General features: G+C 41.6%; 1 protein-coding gene across 2 annotated transcripts in view; it reads right to left on the bottom strand.

Annotated features, from left to right (window-relative positions):
• The window catches only part of SETBP1 (SET binding protein 1), a 262,415-nt gene that overhangs the window by 186,664 nt on the left and 58,120 nt on the right, over window positions 1-17,631 (bottom strand). The window lies entirely within an intron of this gene.

Here is a 17,631-nt window from a genome sequence, read left to right as displayed (position 1 = left end):
AGGCACTCATTCTGCTTCACTCATGCTCTAAACCAAAATTGATTGTCCAGTGACTAAACTGGAAGGGGACATGCACTTTTTCTCCACAAACAATGAGAATCAGGTGTCAAAAATACATCATCTCTACTGCTCAGAGCACCATGAAGGGGCCATAACTAAGAAGTACCAAAAGGAATAACACAAAGACTCCTTTCATACATAGTCAGGGTTTGTTTGGTTATATGCTCATGTGGAAGGATGACAAATAAGAGAAAGCAAAGTTAAATTATTATAGAACTATTACAGATGGTAAAGGACAAAGCAAACAGAGTCCCAGAACAGGGACCATTCCTATGTCTTGTGATGTTGGAGGAGCATTAGGACCTCAGTATCTTTAAATGGACATTTTTTCATAAAAATTCCTATTAACCAGTGCACATATGACTAGATGATGCTTTCTGGTTTGTGTTCCAGTGAAAGTTAATGTCAATGATGGGAAAAGGTTTACCTTAATGGCCTGCGAATCCATAAATCATTTAGGACACCAAACAAGTCTATCTATGCACACTGGCTACAGATCAGATTTAAATCCACAGGAGCACACAGTGCAAGAGGATATGCACACTCCTTTCTCCCAAAGAAACACGAATCTGGTGCATTTGGACAATCAAGTCTGCTTCACTTCAAAACTGTCACTCTCTATGATACAAGAGCCTTGGGCTTTCCTTCCCAGGGAGGAAAATAAAAGGCTGTCTGAACTTCTGGGCACCTTGGGCATTGCCTTCGGCATCCTCACGGCTTGCCAAATCTTCAGAGTTCCTTAACGTCTCTGTGCTGAGATGCACTGTAACCCTGCTACACTACTCAACAGAGCCTGTCAGGATGAGCAACACTAGTGCTCTCCTGTCTTAAAAATAGCAGTCAAGGCTGGGAAGTGGAAAGGAAAAAAAAAAGATTCAAATCCAATTACCTCTGAAGGCTTCATCCTCATTCACAACAATAGCAAGAACAGGCTCAGTTCTGTGCCAGGCTCTTACAAAATGCCTGTCCAGCACTGGAGAGCAGAGAAAAAGCCTCAAAGGTGACTGTTCCTCCTCCATGAATGTGAGAAGAGGGACAGACCCTCCTGCTGAGCACACACAGAAGGCACATGGATTGTCTTTTTGTCCAGGTTGGAAAAGGGTTTCTGCAGAACTCTGTTGGGAATGCAAATTTTGTCTTCAAAAGTTTGGCTCTGGCAGAGCAAACAGCAGCCTGTGGGACTTCAAGTAGCACCTGTGCTTTAATCTCTTGTTTTCACCACTTTTTTCACTGACTTCTACAGAAGTGGATCTTATGCAGAGCTCTTCAGGTGTCCATGCTTCTGCATTCTCTGCTTTGGTTGTAGGCTATTTGGAGAGAGGACAGCTACAACAAATCCTTTCTTCTGCCATCTCAAGCAGCACACAAGAAACTTTAATGGACCGAGAGAGTAGAGGAGAGAAGATGGAGAAAGAACACCAACAGCAGAATACCTCCAGTATCAATATGCTTCACAGCAATCAGCTCCAATAGAAATAAATTACTGCAACATCACTGATGTGGGGACAGCTATGTCAACAGGCATCAGCAATAAACCTGTGTACAGATCAGCCCCATATCTACTCCCAGAGTCTGGATATATGGCCCAAGGGTGGGAAGATTTTTTCTGGCTTGTAAGGGGTTGAGAGAGTAAAAGAGCAATTCCTGACCTAAAAGGAGCATCTGCACAGAAACAGCGTCCGATGTCCATCCATCGAGCGGCACATTCTGTCCTGGCTGTCAGACACAGAGCTGTGTACATTGCTGCCTGATCTATATTTAGTCTCTGATGTAACTAAAGTCAATAGTATTCCATTAGGGCAGCTGCTACTAACTCCCAAATAGGCTTTCCTACACGAGCTCCACCTACACATGTCAAGAATCTGGACATATACAGCTACAAAACCTCTGTGTGTTTATACACAAAGCAGCATAGTTTTGAATAGAAAATATACGGCTGTTAGCATAATTGAATGGTCTGCTATATAACATCACGGCATTTTTAAAAGACACTGATTCTTCTTGTCCAGGGGTGAGTTTAAAGGCCTTAAGCTTCACTGCAAGGAAATACTGGCCTTTCCCTTTTTAGGGTATGTTTCTGCATCGAAGCATTCCTTATCTTTGCTGCTGGTGGCAGAGTTCATGGAGGGTTTTGTAGAGTTTTTTGGGAAGGAAGATGTGTGTATGAAAAAGAATTGCAGCACTGAAAATATGACACTTAAGCCTGTAAAAAAATGTACATCTTGTGTTCTGTATTACTCAGTGACTTTCACTCTACACCATATAAATACTCCTACTTGATTTTCCGAAGTAAAATTCCAATTAACATATTCTAGGTTTCTTTTCAGTATTTTAATGAAATGCCACAGGTGGCATAGCAATGACAACCCAAAAATCATGATTGCCTACCACAGCCCAGGGAAGTGCAGGAATCAAAGTAATTACCAAGGCAAAGAGAAGTGAGAGGCACAGATCGGAAAGCAAGAACAGGGAGGAGGGAGGATCAGAGCTGCCAGCTCCAAAAGACCCATCCATCCATCTGTATTACTATGCACACTGTTTGTCTTTTTAGTGAAAATGACAAAAGTACATCGAAGAGAACAAATAAATAAAGAGTCCTTTACAAGAGACACATTTCAAGAAACATTTGAGAGTATGAGTTTAGACTTGGAGTTAGCACTGTTTGTGTTCAGTCCCTTGACCTCCACTGTATGTGCTAGAAGGGCACAGAGTTTCTGCCAACGTTTCTGAATAAAAACACATCTTTCTTCCCATGACAAAGTACATTCAGAGACACAAAATGATAATTCAAGGCTATCCACATGTTACCATTTATACCAAAGATCAATGCCAATCCAACCAGCTATTAACCAAAGGCTATTACCACCCAATAGATATCTAAGGGTTTTGAAGAACTGCTGCTGGGCAGCAGCTGGAGGAAAAACAATCCATGGAAGACAAGTTTAAATCAGCCACTACAACAAAAGTCATGATGGAAACATCAGAATTCACCTTGCAAACGTGATGCTTGCTCTCTATAAAAAATGGAGACAAAGAGCTCAAAAGTGTTGCTGTTTTAGACTTGTTGAAGGCTTGCACTCAAGACAGAGAAGCTTGCCTTGCCCTCTCCTCCCATTATCTCCAGGAGCTCTGATAGAGAGAAGCTACCTCCAGTGCATCTGACTCTTTTTCTGCATACCTGGCATGATCCCATTTCTGGGATCAGCAATGTTGCACCTTTCCAGGCCAAAGCTCAGAATTCAGGACTTCTCACTAACTTCTCAAAAGCCATGTCATCAACCAGCTGGTCCATGGGCATGCCTGTTGGAGATGCAAGAAACTCCAAAAGACCCATCAGAGGGTCTTTTAGCAGATGGGATGGTGATAGGAATTATTGACACAGAACTGCAAGGTGAAGACTATCTCATCTAGATCAGTTCAGAAAATGAAATCAATTCACACATATCAAAATGATTTCTTTAGAAACACATTATCATTGGGGAAAACCCCTTATATGTAGATACTCTCTTGAGGAGACAATCAGCTTTAAAATATGAAGCCTGTAATCTTGTTTCTGGCAATCTATTCAGTTTTTTTCCAAAATGGATGCTTGGAGATGTGGAAATTCTGGGAACTGTATCCTACTGTGTAATGGCACTGAATAGATCACACAGATACCATAAGGAATGTGAACAAGAAAAAGGAGTTTATTTTCTAATCCTTCAAGAAATACAAGATTTCCAGGTTTAAAAATTAAGGGGCCAAGCAGGTAATGTTTGCATAGAGAAAAGCAATAGCATGGAATGGAATAGAAACTCTACTTTCTTTATTCAGGTAAGAGCCTCATTAAAAATCAATAGGCTTAATTTATCCCTGATAACATTCTGTTGAAGTCTGTACATTTACCCTAGGGATTAATTTAGCCTAATGGGTCCTCATGCACAAACAACATAGGCAAGGTTTAGTTCTTGGAAGTTACAGCAAAGCAAATGCTGCTATAGGGCTTGATCCTAGCACCTGCTAATACAGACCAAGCTGAAGCATCTGATAGGCTCAGAGCCCTTGAACTATGTACAAACACAGCTTGTGGTGGATAAATATTTTATGGCCAATTATATGTCACTATGAGTGATTTTATTTATTTTTTTAACTGATGCTGCTAATCATAAAAATTAGAGGATGGAGATCAATTTGTGTATTTCAAAGAAAAAAAGAGGCACGTGATCTTCCATCCCTTGTGGACCCTGGTAAAAGTGAGTCATCCTGACCTATGGTGATCTTTGCAAGGAGGTATTTTTCTCCACTCCTATGAAATGAATGTTCACTTTGCAAGATTCAGCACTTGGGAAAAAAAGAAGATCTGAACGCTAAAGAGCCTGGCTTCACTGAGAATACTTGCAGTGAATTAGTGTACCTCAGGTGTCAACATACAGGCCAGTGAATTAAATTAAGCTCTTTGCTTCTGTTCTAATGTAGCAGAACTAATGCAGTCACAGCTCAGCTCTGCAGCTTCTTAAATGTGGGCACTGCAGCCACAGGGAAGGGAACCTGGTTTTCTGTCCCCAAGGGACATGGTTGGAGTCAGCAAGCCACCCTGAGCAGTGTGACATAATGTCTGAAGAATGGGAAGGAAGGGGACTAGGCAGCAAAGACATCTTCAGTTCCAGTCTCAATACCATTAGGGGGGAAATCAAGCTGAGTGGCTTTTAAACAGACTCAGGAAGCATCATGCTAGGACACCAAAAAATCCCCAACAGCAATAAAATCCCAAGTGTGCAGCAGTAACCCTTTCACTTTTACTTCCCCAGGCAGCAAAACGCAGTGCTTGCAGGTCCAGAGAAAACTCAGGAAAACCTTTCTCCATAGAGTTGAAGTTGCTACAATGACAACCAAGCAATGTTAAGCTTTGGTAAATGAAAACAAGCCATAGTGAACTGCTGGTGGCAGCACTGTGGAAACATTTCTGCTAGAAGAGGGTAAAAAGAAGAAAAAAGAAAAAGAAAAAGAAGAAAAGAAAGAAAAGAAAAGAAAAGAAAAGAAAAGAAAAGAAAAGAAAAGAAAAGAAAAGAAAAGAAAAGAAAAGAAAAGAAAAGAAAAGAAAAGAAAAGAAAAGAAAAGAAAAGAAAAGAAAAGAAAAGAAAAGAAAAGAAAAGAAAAGAAAAGAAAAAGAAAAAAAAAAGGGGGGGGGGGAAGAAAGAAAAGGACTATTTCTGAAGACTTGGTGTTCTCATACATTTTGTTCATTTTGTTCTTCTCTGACTGTCTCTTTCACCTCCCCGCTCCCACCCCTCCCATCACTTCGGCTGCACAGTAGCAAGCAGGGTAAATATTAACCCTGATAGGAAATGATTAATGAATTATCAATTGCAATCAGGTTGCATAATGCAAACAGTAAGAGGGTAAGGAAAAGTACTGGCAGGTTTGACTATATTGTTATGTTAGAGAGAAGGTGGAAGTAGAAGGCAAGTTAGAAGGCTGGCTTGTCTGAAGCAGATCCTGAAATATATCCCATAATATGATGGCCATGCTGGGCAGATCTTTGTTAAGGGAAACATAAAACTTCATGTAAAACTCTGTTGTTTATCTGCATGCACAGTTCTTAAGACAAAACATACAAAATCCCTTTTTGCCCATGTAAATTAAAGGTTACAACGCAAAACCAGTCTGTTACTACATATGCTTGAAGCAAAGTAGGCGCAGGCCTTCCAGGGCAGAAGGTTCCTAATCCTTCCACATTTGATGTCTCCAGACATCAAATTATTAACAATTATTCATTGTTAATGAATAAACAAACATTCTCAAGCTTTTTTTCGTGAAGTGGATATTTTCACCAGTAACAGCCAAGCCTTATAATTCAAAGAGTCACCCTAACAAGTTCCTCCAGCGGTCAGCTGAAGCAAAATAGTGATGAGGTCAATATTTTCAAACGGAGCTGCCTAAAATATCCAGTAAGATTCATAATAATTGAGACAACCACTAATTTGGATCGCTCCATTGGTGTGTAACTACATGAATTGAAGCTTTCTTGTTTGAAAACTTTGGCCTAAACCATTTGCTTGTGGTTAAAGAGCAGGTAACAAGTAGACCTGCTAGTTTTCAGTCCTAACCACTAGAAACAAGGCAGGGTAAATGACTGTAAAAAAAAAAAAGCTTGCAGATACATCTCTGTGAGAGGAGACTGCTTGGTGGTGAAGAGCTGGGATCGATGCTGAAGGTGATCCTATGAATGTGGAAATCCATCTGTGGTTGAGGTATTTCCTGCTGAGGCTGTGAAAGGGATCAGCTCTGCCTGGCCTTTCTTGCTCCCTCTGGAAACACAAGTACCAGTAGCTCAGTCCCTGACGTTCTTTGCATTTGGACACGGATGACATTGAGTGGCGTATCTCTAACAGCTCTTGCTTTTCTAGTTACACATTAATGTTTAACGAGATCAGCCTGCAGTTGCTTGTTAGTGTGCAGCGCTCCAGCTAATTAATACATCACCAGGAGTGCTGGCCTGCAAAAGGAGAGCAAGCAAGCACATTCCAGAGGCATTTATCAGCCTTCAGAAGAAAATAAAAATACGGAAATATGGGTAAAAGGTTCTTCAAAGAGGTTGGGGGTGGAGGGGGGGGAAGGAATCAAGTCCGCTGAGTGTTTGTGCAGAAATGCTCAGCTGAGTTTCTATGAAGGGGACAAACATTGTGCAAACATCTTCCTGATAAAACAGTGTCTGAGAGGCAGCTCGAGTGTCATGAAAACACATCATCCCTGACAGCCACACATGTTTTCCTGGCATGAAGAAACAAACAAACCTCCTTCTACCCTGTCCCTCTACCTCCTCTTGCCTCCTGCACCAGCACGTCAGGGAAGCCTCACAGCACCTGGCTTAGCTCTGCTCCATCATGCTTTGCTGTTTTAGCTGTTACCTGCTCAGCACTTGGGCAAACAAGGGAAGGAGGCTGTGCCACCTACCGCAGGCTGCCCAGGATGTATGCATGACATGACACCTCCTTAGATACTGATGCTCATGATTTGCAGGCTTGTCCTCTCCTTACAATCTGCATGGCTTCCCAAGGCAGATATTCGGGTAGCACAAACCCGTACTTCTAAGAGCTGACTGATATGAGCACAGTTCTTCTCCCTGTACAGCACAGCATCTGACAGTCGCACACCTACCCAGTGAGATTTTTAAAAGGAATGTGCAGTGTTGCTAATTGTCACAAATATAATGGGATTTCCCTGATTTTTCAGTTTACTGTTTCTACACACCCACTGACTGCATTAAGTGATAAATTCCCAGCCTTGCTGGGGGAGATAAAATCTTTAAAATATGACTCCATTATTTTCTAGCATTTCAGAATCCATCAGGAAATAATGAAAGACCTTTTTGTTTCCTTTCATTTCCAATTTCAGCTTGATTTTGAAGCCAGTGAAGAATGTTTGGGGCCACTGGGTGGAAACATTTTAATAATTATGGGTCATTCCTACTGCAAATAGTATCATAGAGACTTGTGCTCGTTTTTAACATAAAAAAAAATAAAATAAAAACGTAATTGTATCATTTAATTAGAAAAAGCAGTCACGTAGGGGACACATATTTGCACGTGACACAAAAAGGAATAGGAAGGGACATGAGAATCACTTAGTATAGAAATTCATGGTTTAATTTTTAGACACTGATTCTTGGGATTGTTATAATGAAGCAGAGAAATGGCCCAATATGTTTCTCAAGGAACCAGTAAGAGGATCCAACTTTTATAAGGAATGTGTTTTGCAATTGCCAGCATGGAACTGATAGTCACTTGGTGATGAATCACACACACTCTAGGAATAAGGATCATACCTACATAGAACCACTACCAGTACACTTAAAATTGGAATTGCTAAGTCTACCAAAGTAAAAGAATTTGAAGACTGTGCACCTGGTACACTAAAGAAACTGAATTAGCATCTAAATCATACAAAATGAGTCCCATTTATATGGCTTCTGACTTTCAGAGAGCTTATATGTATATTCTCATCACTCATTGATGACAATGCATGCACTTAAAGGAAAAGAAAAAAAAGAGGGATAAAAAATAAAGACAACACAGCAGATCATACCACTCTTAAGAATCAAAAGAGCTGGTCCCTAAACAAAACTCGGCCTCTACAAACCAACCATCATCGTTCCACTCCAAGATCCAGCTGAGTGCTAAGTGAATAATGTAGGCAGGAGGTAAAAATTCAAATGTTGATCCTCAAGCAAACTGAAATGAATCAGCAAAGTTGAGAACTTTGGCACAGCAAGAAAGAAAGCTTTTCATTGCTGCACACTGAATCTGCAGAGACTAAATGGAAACAGTTCTCTGCCCACATTTTTCTACTGGGTAAATGACAGCTGATGCAGGACAGTTTACTACTATTGCTGGAGATGAGGTGAGAGAGGGAAAAAAGTGCACTGTACAACAGGGAACAGCTGAGAATTGTGTTTTAAGGATTAATGGGTCTTTCCAGTATGAGGTATGATCTTTACTGAAGCTATGCCTTGAGTACCCTTGCAGTAGGAGCAAATACAGTACTGGAAGAAGGGAATTCCAACAGGGGAGAAGACATTCATTAAAATAATAAGGCCAACTCTGCTATTTAAGAGAAAAATCTAAATCCATTCCCCTTTCATTTCACACATTTTTTCACACAGAGGGCGGTGACACACTGGAACATATTGCCCAAGGAGGCTGTGGATGCTCCATCCCTGGAGGCATTCAAGGCCAGGCTGGATGTGGCTCTTGGCAGCCTGGTCTGGTGGTTGGTGACCCTGCATATAGCAGGGGGGTTGAAACCAGATGATCTTCATGGTCCTTTTCAACCCAGGCCATTCTATGATTCTATGTTCTTATATTCACATTCATTTGTGTATGCAAATACATTCAGATATATATGCAAATTTTATTTTCAATAGCAGTATCATCCAAATTACTAGAATAACTATAATCTATTATCATGATAGCCAATAGTTTTTTCCTGGCTCCAGTTTCCAGTAAAGTTACATCACCTCCGCTTTTGGATGAGCTAATTGAGAGACAAGCTCCAGGATGACCTCGCAAAGCTGGAGATTAGGAATTCAGACATGATTTTTGGTGAACCAAGAAAGACTTGATTAAGCTGGGAAAAAGCCTGGTGTATAATCTTGAGTACATGAGGAGAAATGAAAATGAGTATGAAATAAATCTCTGTTATTAAGGAGGAAACTTAAGGGCCCTATTTCAACTGAGAAGCTACTGTAGTAGGTCTTGAAGAAACACAGGTGAAGATTGTTGAAGGAGCTGGAGGTTAGAAATGCTAATTCACTGTTCTCTGACTTCTAGGATTATGTGTTAGCAAATGCCATGAGTACAGGATCAGAGACAACATCCCAGCTGAAGTAAAAATGTGGGTAACAGCAACACTAAGATGCTGCTATTCAGCCATTGAGTGCCTCTGGAGCTACCATACCCATCCATGTGGCTAGCAAATTGCTTTTTTGGCAATTAATTAATTACCAGCATCTGGCAAAAGACAGGTAGACAATTCACTCTCAAAGAAAATTCACCTGAATGCCCGATTTCCTTGTTTTCTGAAAGCTCTGGGGAAATAAATAAATAAATAAATAAATAAAATAAAAAAAGAAAACCTAAGTATTTATCTAGCAGTATTTCACTTGGACCTGGGATTATAAGTGAACTCCACAATACATGAGGGCAAAGCTATCAAACCTGCTGATATCCTCACCTTGCAGCTTGTTTGATGCCTTCCCTGTACATTTATTTTCTGGGATATTTCTGTTAATGGAAATAAGGCTGGACTGCCAGCATGTGGGTATATTTAATCTCAGAAGTTCCTCTCTCTTTTAAGGGCTCTTGTATCCTAGTGTAATTGGAATAGTTTCAGTATTTTATGGATTAAACTAAGGGAGAACAAAAAGAAGAAGCCACCTTCCAAAGTGATAAAGAACAACAAGGTTTTAGTGGCACACTGAAAATGACCCTCCTCTGAAATGAACTTGGCGAGAGTCAGATGTGCAACCAGGGAACCCTCAGCTCAAACACTGCGTGTTGCTACAGCCCAAACAACTGCACCAGGGACTTATCCTGGGAAGTGACAGGCAACCTCAGCTATAACAGGGGTCATCATCTCCATCTAAATGCTTTCTTTGAAATATATCTGCAGGGGAATAAAAACAGGATGGCAAACCATTCAAGACTAAATACTCTGACATATCCTGCAATACCCTTTGCACTCTCTTTTTGACTGCAGGAAAAGCTGGGAAGCTGAGTAGCAGCTCCGTTTCCGCTCCCTTTTCACCTCCCTTCAAGAAGAGCGACTTTTAACCTTATTATTTATATTACCCCTTGCATCTGCAATTAGGCACTGCACAAACACGCGATCGGAGGGAAGTACCTGCCCCAAGAATCCCAGAGATGGACAGAGACAAGGGAATCATTAGACTGGGAGATAAACCATCTGCCCAGCTGTCCCCAACCTCAGCTCGGTGACACTAACCCCTTCCCGTGGTGACACATAGCTGTGGCATATGCCTGTTTCCCCACTGATGACAACATCTGCCCATCTGGCTTCTCAAGCAAGGGAGGTCAAGCACGGAGGGAGTGATTGCATCCCTGTCTGCGTCCCTTTCTGCCAGGATGGAGGCAATTAGACATAGTCATTAGGGGTGCCTCCTTGCCTTCGTTAGGGCTGTCCTCCCTCCGATGAAGCCTGTCCTGGGGACAGTGGGCAGGCTCTGTTCATCAGGGTCTTATCAAGGCCAGCTGGCTCTGTGGGGGGCTCAATAAAGCAAAGTCCAAATCTAACACAAGAGGTAGCTTTAATAATAATAATTACTATTACTATTTTAAACTAGTATTATTTCCCATCCAATTTTTCCCTTTACAGGTATCTATACTGTCCTGGAGGAATCTGCAGGCTGAAAATCTTTCATTCACCTGCATCTAGAAAGAAGCAAGATGTTCATTTTCTTCCTCTTTTCTCAGAGTTAATGAGATCTTTTAAACACAAAAGACTGGAAATTCACACCTCGCATCCCAAGTACATCTGGATTCACAAAAAAATTCTTAGGTTTCCTGTCACTTGCTGAATATAAACAAAGCCCATGAACAATCACTACCTCCCTGGAAACTATGAAAAAAAAAGAGCAAAAACTAGCATTGAAGACCTTTGGATAGCATACACGTGTGCGCACACACATTCCAAACTTGCTTGTGAGTCAGACCCTACATTGGAATGTGTAATACAAGCACATCAGCTGCCTATACCACTAATCTAAGGAAAAGGTCACAGAAAGGTATGTATCCAGCATTAGCTTTGAAATACTCTGTAAGAACAATGCACTGTGGTGTTTGTATTTATCTTTTTTTTCCTTTCTGTTGTTTTCCCATGCTTTTCTGTGGCCTTTTCATGTCCATGCCATATAGGGATACAAACAGAATTGTCACTGGTACTGAAACCCACATTCATCGTCCTCCTCTGAGCAATCAGGGAGAAGGAAAGATGTGATTTTTGGGACAGTGGATGAGGAATCCTGTGCTTAATTTCTTTGTGAAAGTGGAAGGCAAACAGTAATCTTTCTAATTCACATGTTGATAGCAAAACATTAAACATCTCAACCATGAGAAGAAAGTAGTGAAGTCACAGGAATTACTCTGTGAATTTGCCTCAAAAAGGATTCCTTCTCTACCCCTATTATTAATTTTTGGTGGTAGATTATTTTCTAATAGGATTGACGTTACTCTCTTGGCTTCTGTGTAAATGGGTGATTTCAACTTGCCATAAGCTTTTTCAGCTGGAACAGAGAAATGAGACTTCCTTAAATTCCTGAAGGTTTATTATTGTTGTAATAACAATAACAATAATAATATTTCTAAAACCTTCTGTATTTTTCCATAGAGACATTCATAGTGACATCCTTTGTGATGAAATGTTCTTGATAAGGGCTGTCCCAAATGCAACCAAAATTCTAGGAAAATGTCCTGAGAGATCATATTGATCCACAAAGCTCTTGCCTTTACATATGTGTATATATATATACATACATACATACATATATATATATATATATATGTATATATAAATAACAGACCCAAACTTAAGGCTCAACGGTGCCAGAAACCTGCTCAGATTGGCTAGCCAACACATCCCCCACCTCCTTCTTCTCATTTCTGCACAACAAACCTGTCCTCTTTCTTTTCCCTCCTGTCCTGTTGTCAAGAGTGTTGCCTTTTGTGCCCTAACGACACAAGAAATAGCTTAGTTTCAACGCCACAACAAAGGTAGAAGAGTCCTTCAGGCTGAAAGCTAAGATAAGAAAAGAGACTTATTCTAGCAAGTTAAAGTGCAGCTCTTCCAGGGGAGGAAGGTCATTTGCACGCCATTTGGGAGCGCTGGGAGAGATGCCCCTATTCTTCCCCTGTCCCTACTTTCCAGTCTGGAGTGAACTTGGGGCTGAAGAGGGAAGTCTAAATTACACTCTGAGCACATTACTGCTCCGTGCGCATTGCTATATGCCGTCAGAATAAACCTGACAGCACTTTGAAGTCTGTAAACCGATTCCTAGGTAACTGCTTAGACTTACTCCCCTTCCCATGCCCCAAACAGCTTTTCATTTGATGTTCTGGCACAGAGCTAATCTGAGAAAGGATCAGAAACTCGAAGCTATTGACAGTAGTGACAGGACTGTCTCAGTGTGACAGCTGATTGAGCCCGTCTCGCATTTCCCTGACAAACTCAATTGCTCCAGTAAATCGAGTGAAAGTCAATACAGGCAGCTCCTCTCTGGCCTCATGTGTGTGTCCCCTCTTCCAGCCCTTATGGGGCCCTGTGGCTACAGCACCTTTCAGGACTCAGACAGAGCTACATCTCTTCCTGCAGTGGCAACAGGACACCGGCAGCAACACACTCACCTTGCTGATTTAAAGCTTACTTTCTCTTACCACTGCCCCTGCATCATCACTGTTTTTTGTTGTTTCTTCCCTTTCCCACCCAACAGAGAAGTGAAAACTAGTTTCATCCTAAATACTCAGCCCAGGCAGCATTCAGGGTGCAAGAGTGCAGTGCCTGAGCAGCCAGCTGGCCCCAAGCAGTGTCCATGTGGCAGTGCTCTTTAGGGTAAGAAAAGGAAATGCAGCTTTGTTTCTGGTGCAAATCAGAAATAAAAGCAGGCCATGAGGAGCAAAACCTTACAGAAGAAAAGCTGGTTAGAGGAAAGTGTCAGGCTTGTTGCAGATGGCAACCTTGTGTTGGCGGTGAGTAACCAGGCAATTAACTCAGTGACTTAACAGGCTTTTTCCATATTTTAATTGTGAAGCAGGCAACCCCCCCCTTCTGCACAGGGTGTCTGTGGCTCAGAGCAAGTAAACCACAAAGCAGACCAAGCAACATACGCAGAGAACCTGAAATTGTGCAGAAAGCAGGGCAGGGATAAGGGCTACATGGCGAGAAACGTATGCAGGCTACTGCTTGCAAATGGAAATCAAATAGGTTGCCATTACCAATAATGAAGTGTGAGGTTGGCGTGGTTTCTGTCTCTCAGATTTCAACACGGTTTATTTTTATAGAGGCGGCTTCCTTGTGCAAAGTGTTGGCAAACACAGTGCTGGCAGGGAGGAGATGGGGGGAGCAAGAACGGGGTGTCTTGTGGAGAGTGCAGGAGCCTATCGCACCTGCTGGGGTGCAGCAGTGAGTGGAAGAGTGAGAGCTCCAGGAGAGAAAAGTGAAATTTCATAGAGACAAATGGCCAAGCTATTAATCTTCTTGATGAGACAAGTGAGGGAAGAGGTAGGAGCAAAGGGAGGGGAAAACAGTGCAGAGCAGGTATCAGGTACTGAGAGGGCAAAGGTTAAAGACAGCAAGCTGAAAGACGTGCATATGAAATAACAGGCTCTCTGCCACATGGAGTTGAACTCATACGAACGAGTAATACAGGACACCCCTCCTAAGTATATTCCTTTATCCCCAAATTCTTGGAGCACGTCAAGCATTGCCTCCACTTACCCGACCCAACAAACAGCTGAGGATACAAAAGCCACACAGTCCCTCCTGCCTTAAAAGAAATGAACTTAAACATTACTACACCTCCACCCCAAAGTTATGCTCCAGTGCCAGAATCAACACATAGCCGGGCTGCCAGCCCTGCTCCCATTGCTGCTGCCTGGCAGCTCAACACCTTGGGGCCAAAGCATCCTGCATGCTTCCCTCCCTCCCGGGTCTGTGTGAACACGTGTGCTCCCAACCAAATGACCTCATCTGGACTGGATTGAGCCTTCCGAGTCAAAATAAATACAGCACATTGGAACTGGCACGAATTTTCAAAGGTTTGAGTTGGGTCCCTCTCAATTTTCACTCAGCACTTTATCCATTTCGTCTGCTACAAAATGGGAGCATTTTATATTCCCAGCTCCGATACATATTTTATGAACCTTCAGAATAGCTGCCTCCTGTGCAGTTAATATTTTGGTTCCAAAGTTAACTGGTAACACATATTAATAGATCGAGCATGGGGAAAAAAAAAAAGAAAAGAAAAAAAAAAAGCAGGTGAGAAATTCTGGGGGAAGAAAAACAGCAGCAATGTTTGGAATGGCTCTGTAGCCAAGACAGCAAACCTGGTCTTTTTTAATGGGACCACCCAAGTCAGCAAGACCTAAAGCTCTTACTCACATGTGCAATGTTCAGTGCAGCGTAATTCAAAGTCCAGAGGGGAGTTAGGAAAAGTAACGTTGGGGTTTAATAAGAGCTTAACAGATGAGAGAAAGTAGTGGGTTCCCACCAGAGTTCATTCTCAAACTTGCCAGGAGAATTTCATGTGATCTTGAGTCCAGTTCAGTAAATGCAGGAGCAGGGAGATGGTGCTGCTGGAACAAGCTGGCACTGCCTGGGCTTGCCAAAAGTCAACTTTTGTTCATCAGGTTCTCCTGCATATTCTATTAGGGGACTTTGCTGCAGGTAACACCACCTTCTCCTGTAATCACACTCTGAACTTCCAAACACACACACATAAACATAAAAAGAAAATCTCTTCTGAAGGCAGACTGTGCTAGTTTCTCCAAAAGAACAGAAAGCCTTCCTTATTTTGAAGTCATCAGTTAGTTGAATAGCAGTCCTTTATGTGTTATGAAAAGTTCAGCTGAGCTGGTTGAGTCAGATCAAAAGTTCATTTCCAGGTCACAATTATAAACATTACTATTTGAAAAAACCTGCATTTATTATGCTGTAAGTGCCATGATAACACAAACCGAGAAGTAATAAATGCAAGAGAAGTTTAGAAAGCCACCTAAATTAGAAGTAGACAGAGATACAACAGATCACCCAACAACCAGAAAACTGAGTTCTTAGTTTAGCATCCCTATTGCTTTCTCCTCTGTAGCTGAAACGTGCCTATCAGCAAAAGCCTGTCATTAGATCTAGTGATGGCATCTAGCAGAACGGAGCAATAATCACACGCAGGATTGGCTGTATCAGTAGCCTTTCACTCTGGGATTACGCTGCTTGTATTCTAGCCTCTAGGAAAGAGGATGATTGATGTATAACAGCAGAGGAGAGAGAAGGGTGACAAACAGGAGGGGGAGAGTAAAGCAAAATCTGATGAAACATTTAAGCCCTAAAACTTCTGTGGGGATATGATCCTACCCTGCAGTGTTGTTTGTTTATTTATTTATTTATTTTGGCCACATAATTAAATAGAAAGACTTTTCCTGGTGTCACTGCAGGCCACAGAGGATAAATCCAAATGACAGGGCTTAAGTTATGAATATGGGGAATTAGAGATGAGAAGCAAAGCAGCTTATAATGACTCTCCCATTTGCTCTTCGGAATACAATCTTCAGTATTGATTTTGAAATACCCTGTCTTCATCCTAGCAGCTTCACGAAAATGAAGCTTGAGAGTTTTGTCACCCTGCGGCCTCTTCAGCATGATTTGATAATGATAAAAACAGAATATAAAAGCTTTTGCAGGCTGTTATTCATCACAATTCATCCTCTTGTTTTCCAGATACAACCGCTGACCTCTAGGGAGGGTGCTGAGAGACACTTCAGTTGACTTCCTTATGAATGAAGCTGTGGTTCAACTCAGAGCCTCCATCTCCTAAAATAGGGGAGGGAGGCATGGAACCTTCGCACATGTATCAACTCATATGAAGTCAATCCTTAGGAGTGCCCTACAAAGTTACCTACAACAGATGTCATCTTTCAGCACACGGGAACACAGAGTCCATGGAAAGTGTCTTGCAGTTTCTTGTCGTCTTGTTGACACAGATACTCCAGAGCCTTAGGCAAATTACTGAATTCTCAGCCCATAGCACCTACAGACAACACAGGTGTCTGCAACCAAATGGAAACTCTTACATCATCACATCATCACACGTTTTACAATATGATAAGTAAATGATCAGGCAGCCCAGCACACGATGAGAAGGCTGTTGAGTTAAAACAGTTAATTTTACCATCTTTCCTGACCACATCCTTGGGGTATGGAAATCACACTTTATTCTCAGTTCCAAAACATTTGAGCTCTCTACAAAGGGCTTGATGCCAACTACTAAAATATTCACAGGGGGTGTCTCTGGAAGGACAAAACATGGAGCCTCATCCCTCATAGCTTCACCCTGTTTGCTCAGTGCCTTGCAGGTAGAGATTAAGCCACTGCAGCAACAGATTGAAATAACTCCCCTGTCAAATAACTCACTTCTTTGAACAAATATGATTAAGAGGGAAAATTAAAGTGAAATAACTTGGCTAAGTTTGTAGAATAGATCAGCAGATATCTCAGAAGGAGAGCTGATTTCCTGGTCATCTACACCAATATTCAGCTGTCAGACTGATTCTGATGCCCTCCAAAAATGCCTAAGTATTTGAAGGACAATTTGGTTTCCTCTGGCATTTCATTTCCCTCTCCTTTTGTTTTTCTCCAGCAAAAGAAAAGCCATTAATATTTGATAATTCCTGCATGTAATATACAGTTCTTGAAATGGTTTTGCACATTACAGCCTCCAGTTGTAGACTAAACTGATGACACTTAAAATGTGCTGATGAGCCATAGCAGAACAATCCCATTACACTGCTTTAGTAATGTTATGTTAGTTAAGGTTATGTTGACTGGTTTTGAGGGTTTATAACCCAGCTGTGAATACATTCTCCAGGCAGGAACCAGTTGCAGGAGGATTAACTCCTGCAAGTCATATGGCTTCCCCCACACGCTTTTCAGATCATATTTTTGTCTGGACCATTTAGAGATATAATATTAAAAAAATAAAATAAAAATAAAGACTAAAACTCCTTTGTGCTTAGATGTTATTAGGAACCACACTATGTTTCAAGCCAGTGTTAACCTATCTTAGACAAGTTTTACACCACTCTAATTTCTGGTTGCTCCGCAGTCCTTAACACAAAGGATATCCATGCTGTTATCCTGGATCTACAAAGAGAGATGAGGTCTTACAGCAATTAAATAATATCTGGTTGTGTTGGAGCCCAATGGCAGAGGGACTGAAGTATCTCTCTAAAGTAAGCTGAACCAATAGACATAGAACACTGTGAGTAACTTCAGCATGGACTGCATAGGTGACAGTGGAATGCTATGGAG

Source organism: Coturnix japonica, chromosome Z (assembly GCF_054131305.1).
Source record: "Coturnix japonica strain WE chromosome Z, WE-NBRP24, whole genome shotgun sequence".
Taxonomy (NCBI): domain Eukaryota; kingdom Metazoa; phylum Chordata; class Aves; order Galliformes; family Phasianidae; genus Coturnix; species Coturnix japonica.
The sequence above is the reverse complement of the archived record's forward strand: the minus strand, read 5'-3'. Positions and strand labels throughout refer to the sequence as shown.